Consider the following 9,082-nt stretch of genomic DNA (forward strand, 5'->3'; position numbering starts at 1 on the left):
TATGAGACTTTTTTGAGAAGCAGATTAATTTAACGACAGAATATTTGAAGACAGAATTTAAAAGTAAATTTTCAGAAATAACATGTGCTTAAAGAATATATTCGATTCGAAAATTAATTAGGTCTGGTTCAGGTTTTGAAAAGGTTTCTTTTTGTAATAGAAAAAAAAGTTACATTACAGTTTTCACTTTAAAAAGTTGCAATGACAAAGGTAAATGACAATAAATATTATAAGCTTGAATATAATATAATATAAATAACACCTTCATTTATTCAATGAAAGCCAGAAAATTTAAAAAATAAGAAGCCTTCAAAAACGGAATCATACAAAACTCAATAAATTAGCTCAAAAGAAGTCGTAGAATAGTTTTGACATTGATGCAAGTTACTGTTCGGAGACTGACTGTTGAAAATGATCAATGAATTAAAAAACTATGTAAAAAAAGGTTGCTTCCAAAGATATACATACATAGGTACCTCCTAGAAAAAATTTTGTTTCAAGATTAATATAATACAATTAAGGAAATAAAACCAAAGTTCAATTAAAATGGTTTGGATAAAATAAGCAGTGCAATCGATATGATAAACAAAAAAAAAGAGATTTTTTTATTTAATGAGTGTAAAGATGTTTAAAGATTCCTTGTTTGTAATTGGCTCTTTATTCTTAAGAATTATGAACATATCTCTAAGTGAAGCCGTTCTTCCGCAATCCAGTAAATAATCCCTCCTAATATCGACAAAAAAGATAGTTTATCCTAAAATGATCAGTAGCCTTTTACTTATAAACATGATGCCTATGAATGATAAAAAATCGAAAAATGTGTACTAATTAAATTCCAGGAATACTTAAAAGGGCAAAACATTCCAAATACGCATCAATTAAGATATAAAAATATTTTTTTGAAACCTATTAACAATTTTTTTACTTGAGTGAAGAAATAGACCATACAGATTTTCTAAATGTTGTTTGCCTTGATTTACAACGATTTGCAGTCATTCATACCTTTTGACTAAAAAAAATTGAAACATTTTGAAATAAAAGTTAAGGACCTACAATGGTTTAAATGCTTTATCCAAGGAATAACTCAACGAACTACAGCAAAGGAAGAGTTATCGCCACAAACTGAGGTTAAAGTAGTTACAGTAAATTTATTTTTTTTAAGGACTTTTAGCAACTACATAATTCACAGTTGCTCTATGTAGCTCGGATTTTTATTTATTTTATTTATTTATTTATTTATATGGAATCTCGATTTATTCGGGAAAATATGCGTTAAGACAAGGTATAATGGTCATCTTCTAATGAGCCCAACCATTACATTGGGGAGAAACGCATATATGAACACTTTGCTGATTTATATTTATTATCGTTATTTTAAATCATATTTATTAGAAAGAAAACATAGCAAATAAAATATCAAAAAAAATCGGACGGAACAGAGATATCACTTTTAGATTAAAAAAATGTCAGATGATTATTCGATTTATTGTATGCATTATTATAAAAACGGTCAAAATGGAAGCACAACGTGGTTATACAACGATAAAGTTGCGAAAATTAGTAATAAAACATTTTAAGAATATACATAAATCTATTCGTGCTATAGCAGAATTTGTTAAAAGAAGTAAGTCTACGGTAGGAGATATCATAAAAAAGTTCAAAACAGCAAAATCCGCTGAAGATCTTCAAAAATATGGAAAACCTAAGAAGTTTACTGCAGGCGATGAACGTTGCTCCAAAGCTGACGGCGGAGTAAAGAAATACTTGCAAGCCGTGAGAAAAGTGCTTCGAAAAAGTAATTTTCATGGCAAAGTGGCAAGAAAAAAAACATTCATCAACAAGAAAAATGGAATCAAGAGAAAAGAGTTTGTAAGGCTCTATTTAGAGAAGGATTTGTCATTTAAGAATCGTGTTTTGTTCTCTGACGAGAGTTAATTTAATTTATTTCGATCGGATGGACAAACATATGTGCATATGTGTAAAGAACGCTCAAGGAAAAAAAACTTGAGACCTACTGTAAAACATAGAGGTGGCTCCCTTATGGTATTGGGCTGTATGTCGGAGGCTGGTCCGGAAATCTTGTTATTGTGGATTACGGATCAATACAAATATATTAAAATTTTGAAGGAAAATTTATAACAAAGCGTACGGAAATTAGGAATCAGCTAAGAATATTACTTCTACCAAGATAACGACTCAAACCACAAGGCTTCAAATACTCGGTTATGGCTCTTGTATAACTGCCCCCACAATCACCACACCTGAATGTTATTGAACATTTATGGAGCTACATAGACAATCAGCTAAAAAACTACAATTGTTCCAAAAAGAAATACTTGGAAAATGTTAAAATTGTAAATAAAGTAGGTGAGTAAAACTTAAAAAACGGTAATGATCTAAGAATAGTTACAGTCAGTCACAAAAGTCTACAAACAGCTATGAAAAATAGTATATCAATGGTTTTAGCCAGAATTCAAATATATTTGTTTGGCTAAATAATGGAGTATTATTTAAAAGATATGAATTGAGACATAAATGTTATTTTTTTTTCATAATATTCCAAAGAGATCAGAAAACGGTTAAAAATGTAAATCACGAAAGTCCACCCAAGAGTTTTGAGATATGAAGGGTTTAATGGAAGGGTGCCTAGAAAAAAAACCATTAATCAGTAACGCTAATCGAGAAAAACGTCTAGAGTTCGCGAACCGGTACATTTCGGAGGACGGTTTTTGGAAAAGGTTACTTTTTACTAATGAAAGTAAATTCAATATTTTTGGATCCGATGGCATGGGAAAAATATGGCGGAAGGTGAACCAAGCAATGGATATGAAAAACCTTGTTGCTACAGTGAAGCACGGAGGAGGACATGTGATGGTTTGGATGGCTGTAGCAGCCTCTGGTGTAGGGACACTATGGATCGTTTCCAATATCTGGATATTTTACGTAATAATTTGCACGCCTTTGCTGAAGCACTAGGACTCGGAACCAGTTGGATCCTGCACCAAGACAACGGCCCCAAACATACGGCGAAGATTATTAAGGAGTGGCTGATGTTTAGGGTCCCAAAACAGCTTCATACACAGTCCGCAGTTTCCAGATCTCAATATCATAGAACACATCTGGGATGAACTGGAACGGAGGGTTCGCAAATTTAGGATAACAGATCAAAATTCACTATGAGTGGCTCTTGCGAATGCTTGGTCCTCAATAACCCCTGACGTCAGCGAAAATTTAGTTTGGTCTTTGCCTGTCTATCTGTCCAGGACTCACAAGGTGGTCCAACAAAATATTAAATTGAATTTATTTAATTTTTAGTTAATTTAATTTTGATCATATCGAGACTTTTGTGTATCATTTTTTTATTTTTCTCGTTTTTTTCATTAATTTTTCTAATGAAATGACTAATTTTGTTAAATAATTGTTTTTAAGTAATAAATACTTTTTTTAAATTAATACAATTAATTAATTTTAACTAAAACCGGTAATTTAGAACTTTTTAACACTATCCGTAGACTTTAATGATTGACTGTAGATCAAAACCTTAAGAGGAGAACAAACTATACTTAATATAGGTTTTCAAGGTAGTGGCTTACCAAATCAACCTAAAAACATAAGTAATTTTATTTTTTTTTTAAATGTAAATTATAGAAACTAAACGTTAACAATATGTATTCAATTTAACTCAAATGAAAATGTAATTTATTTGTTGATAAATAGGTTAGCTTTTTTAAATAAAAGTCATAAATAAACAAAAATTGAAATCTTAGTAAAACTATAAAAAAAAGGAAATGTAAACAAAACTAAAGACAAGTACAAAATTCTGGACACAATATCAATTTTGTTTGTCGAATAAATGGCTTTTTAGTTAATAATTTTGGACAGAAAAACTTAAAACATATAATAACAGATGTTTTGCCCATTTCTTTCTATGGGGTTCTAATACCTTATAAATTTCCATGCATTCAAAGTTTGAATTGTTCACTATGGCAAATGATTTTGCGTAATATCAAAGGTCAAATATAATCTGAATTATTGATAATCTCAAATCTAAGTTCAAGTTTGTTTATTTATTCATCAAATAATTTTAAGATACAAAACCAACATTTTTCACATGAAATTTAAGTTCTTATTAAATTAGCTAAAAGGTAAAGAAATAAATAATTTGAAAAATGTCTGCTCAAACCAAATTATATTCGTTAAATTATTAAAATACTTACTTGTATTTTGTAACGGCAAAATGTAATTATTTAGTTAAGTAGTAATAAGTTAAAAAAAAAAAACAAATAACACAAAAATTAAATGAATAAATCCTTAGATATATTTTATTATTCTTACATAAAAGTATACATAGTTAACAACTTTAAGTACAAATTTCAACAGCTCTATTCTCTGGTCCGAAATCTTTTAGCTTGAGCTTCATGCTGAAAATCCACCTATTTCACATAAGAAAAGTTAGTTTATATTTGTTGAATCAAATTTAAATTAAAATTAAATTAAAATTAACTTAAAAATTGTGGAAAATAATCCGCATATTGAATGTACTTCAACATGTGCCGGGTTTCATATTCACCAGAGCACCTGATGAAGTACAATAGACATGGGATAGTATTTTTTTTTTGTCATAGATTAGGATGTATATAGGAACGTCTGTGGGAGAAGGAAGCATTTTATATTTTTCTTTATTATAAATTATAATTTATTCATGAAATTTAATTGATGATGATTTAAACTAGCACTCCGCGCGCTACTTCAGGTACCTGACTGCTTTTAAATATTAAATGCTATCTCAGCCCCGGTCTCTGATTAGCGCGCAAAGTATTAGGATTTTGTTTTAATTTTAAATGCAAATATTTTACCACATCCTGAAAATATGTAAAAAAGTAAATTTATTTATAACCTACAAAAATGGTAACAATTCTGGAATGAAGGATTATCTCACACAAAAAGAAGAAAAAAAGAAAACGAATTAAAAACGAGATTATTAAAGGAGAAAGGAAAAGACATCACACTCGTTTTTCTTCTTTGTCGTCTGTTCTTGTTCGTGAAAAAGGAAACGACCTTCAGGTAGTTCTACATGAATATTTAAGGTGAACGATCTCACCGATCACGACAACTTCAAACAACTACAACCAAAACTCAACGCACACTTACTCATGTCATGGTTACTGCCTTTTAAAGAGCTTTTTATATTCAATGCCCATGGAACAAAACCAAAAACCTCTCATTACATGCGCCAAAAATAACGACAAAAAAAAAAAGAATAAGTAAAACCAAATCATATTCATCGTTGTCGTTTTCGTTGTCTGCGTTGGAATAAAATAAATGAAAAAATTAATAAAAAAAAAAGAAACGAAAAATGCAAAACGGATTAAAAAAAACTTCGACGTCGTTCTTTGTACCCACACGTATACCGATTTCGCAGCAATACTTGTCGTCGCATGACCGTATATGTGCATATGGTGCCACTCCAAGAGTGCGTTGAATTTGGCAAAAATAAAAAACCATCGAATGTTAATAATGCGAAATGGCGAAGCGGGTGACGGAGGAAGAGCTGGGAGGACAGCCAAGTTCGCTCATTCCACAATACAAACGCAAAACAACCGCCACAAGATAACACAAACGTTCACTTCACTCCATTCCATCATTCATCCATCAAGAGAAGAGGGCCAGGGCATTCAATCTTTTTCTTTTATTACAATTCTACAGAATCAATGGATTACTGTAGCATTTGTCATAAATTATCGAGTTCGACGATGATGTCATTTCAAAAAAGAAAAGAAAAGAACTTTTCATCCAATTTCATTCTTTTCCAATCCATCCATCCATCCAATCATCATCTATACCCGATGTATTAAAAAATGCAAAAATAAAACCTGTTGCAGATGAAACAAAAATGTACAGGATTCAAAACGAAAACGACCTGGGAACTCGTATTTGCAGCACATCACGTACATAATGTAGGTAGAAATCTATAGAAATAAAAGAACTTCTTTAAAAATAGATCTTCTTCTCTTGATCAACCAGAGACGGAGGTTGAGGAGGCCAGCAGAAACTAGCTAGCAAGAAAAACCGCACTGTTTACTTTATGTTTATCCTATCATGTACCCAAATACTCTAGAATTCTAGATTATAGCTTCTAACATTATGTCAGCTGATGATGATGATGATGACGATGACAAAAAATAATTCTAAAAAATTATCGCCGAAGGAATTTATATATGTACAAACCTACATACAATAAAAATTCATAAGTAGAACTTTTCAGGTCCACACATGTCTAATTTTGCTACCCTGCTAAAATATTTAAGAATTGGATGAGCAAACGTTGAGATTTTTTTTTTTCAATTTTTCTTTTTTATTTTATGTTCTTGTTCTTTTGAATAAGAAAAAAAAGAAAAAAATTAGGAAGGTACATATATGTACGGAGAGGATAGAGGATGGAAAAGAGAATTCCAAAACCAAAACCGAAAACCATAGTTGTGTCGTCGGTTGGTCGATCGTTCGTTCCTTCGTTCGTGAACAGCACCACGTTGTTGCCAAGTGGGGCTCTGGCAGCAGTGAGCAGTAAAAGATATAAAATGATCGCTGCTGCACACATAAACCAGATCGGTATGAAATACATTCATAAAACACGTGCCCAACTACATTGACACACCGCACACAACTTGCCAGCTATTGCTAATTACTCATGCAAAAAAGCTTCAATGATAAGCTTTTTAGCCATTCCGACAGCCGCCAGCAACCAGAAGTCGCCATAACTTCCAACACCAATGGTGTTCAACAGCGGCACCAGCAGCAAATGAACAATGACAAATGAATAATTTTCGCGAAAATACCTTTGGGTGGGGCAGATCCACACCATAAACTACAAAACTCACACACACACACACTCCCAAACAAACCACACACACACGCAAGCAAATTTGAGTGTGAATGCTATAAGAAAGAAAATAAGAAAAAAAAATAACAATTTTTGCCTTTAAAGAAGCCACTCTAAAAGCCTGAATAAAAATATTCGTGAGGAAAAAGAATTTAATACGATATGGTCTGGTAATTCAAAAATATATTAGCCACCCGACTAAACTAGAGGGCAATTAAATTGCAATGAGCCATGAGCTGAGCAGAGCACCGCTAAACACTGACACCCGACCAACGAATAACCTAATCAAACTTACCGGTTACCGGCTTTCTTCGTTCGACGTTTTTAAGAGCCAAGGTAGTATAGAGACAAGCAGACAGACAGACAGAAGAGAGCCAAAATTGCGGCTACGAAAAAAACCAAACGAACTTGTAATATTTTGCATTGTAGTATTTGCTTTTATATGAGGAAAGCTCTAAAAATAAAAGCTGCTAATCACCGTATGCCGTATGACTCCGGCAATATTACCAGTACCACCAACAACACTTAACTTTCTTGTTGTGCGAATTTTTGTGGCTTATTCCATGTGACCGGGGTCGTCTACTTCTTACCTCTGCCCCGTTCTCTCTATCTACCTTTACCCTTGCCTCGAGAAGAGAGTTCATTTACAAAACAGCTGTATACGTTTTGCCGACGTCTACTGTAGGACGGGAAAATAAGGCAAAACTATGAAACTATGATGAGACAAAAATGACAAAACTAAAAGCTTTTAAATATTTTTTTTTCGACAAGTTAAAGAAGAAAATTTTCATAGGCAAGTACGCACGATATTTTAATTTTACTCATATTTTTTTAAATGACCTTAAGAAAATCATCTGGAAAACGTTTAAACAGCACACCACAGCTGCTAATCTCGAATGTTCGAATTGAATCGAATTGAATTTTCGAATGAAAAATTATATCCCAACAATAATAATTGTGCTGCGAAGAAGAAGCTATAGTATATCTCTGTACCGGAAATAACTTTCACATACCTCAACATTTACGTCATATATACCACGAAGAATGAAAAAATAAAAAAAATATTTTAAATAGTAGATAATATGTATAAAATAAAAAAAGGCTAAAAATAAATAATAGTATAATCAACGAGTTGATATTTTTAAGTCTATCTCGTTATTTTTGCAAAATTCACACAAAAATTAGTTTTCACATGTTACACATACGCACGAGTGTCTTTCATCACTTTTTAAGTTTTTTTAATTTTTCTATTGTTAAATTAATTTAAATTTAATTCAAGTCATTGTATTATTTTTGTGTTGTTTAATTTTTAAGAGAATATTTATTTTAAGTAAATATAAATGAATTATTAATTACACACAAGTCAACAGAACTGAAGAATAAAAAAACACTATAGGGAGTATATCAGTTAAAGTTTAGGCTAGGCACAGCACAGCACAGAACTCCTATCCAAACCAATTCGACCGGCTGTCGCCGTTCAAATGAGTATGCACACCGTCAAGGAGTTCAATTCGAGTGTCTTTCTTTTGTGTGTGCATAAAAAAAAGCTTTCCTCCGTCCGTCTGCCGGCAATATGATATATGTACTACACTGTCGCCTATACACTATACATACATGCACAAGGGCGGCTGCGGCTGTGGCAGCTCTGGCTAGCTATATCTATGGATATGGTTATGGTTATGACTCTGGCGCTGCTGGTTAGAGGATTTGGAATGGGTGAGAGTTGGAAGCTACGACGACGACAACGAAACGATGGAACGTACACGTCTACCAAGATGACGACAGTTGTGAGAATGTTGAGAATTAAAAAGCGGCGACCGGCGACGTTAAACGTGAACGTGAACATGAACAACGACAATGATTTCTCGACTTGGATTTTGACGGCGACAATAGCGGCGACGAGTTTGACTAAAAAACTAAAACCACGGACACAATGCAAATACAAAAAATGTTTATTTTTAAAAGAAGACTCGTAAGATTGTAATGTAACCACCCTAGTTGCTGTTTCGCTGATCTGATCACTACTGTGTTCCTAGCCAACCTTAAAATCAGCCTTAGCCAACACGATAGATGATAGAGAAACTTTCCCAAAATGAACATCGGTTCGGTCCTAGCTATTCAGCGATGATAGCAGTTCTATCTTCGATGCAGAGCAGACACCAGACGAAAAGCAACGAATGGCAGTGTTTGCTTTGCCTTGCC

The 9,082-nt window shown here is 32.7% G+C and overlaps 1 long non-coding RNA gene across 1 annotated transcript; it reads right to left on the reverse strand.

The window, feature by feature from the left end:
• Window positions 1-4,284: 4,284 nt before the first annotated feature.
• Window positions 4,285-8,620, reverse strand: LOC129952852 (uncharacterized). Its single transcript, XR_008782402.1, has 2 exons — window positions 8,237-8,620; window positions 4,285-4,647 (listed from the first exon to the last, which is right to left on the reverse strand). It is a non-coding gene; the product is annotated as an uncharacterized LOC129952852 (long non-coding RNA).
• Window positions 8,621-9,082: the final 462 nt, after the last annotated feature.

This window comes from Eupeodes corollae, chromosome 3, assembly GCF_945859685.1.
Source record: "Eupeodes corollae chromosome 3, idEupCoro1.1, whole genome shotgun sequence".
Taxonomy (NCBI): Eukaryota; Metazoa; Arthropoda; class Insecta; order Diptera; family Syrphidae; genus Eupeodes; species Eupeodes corollae.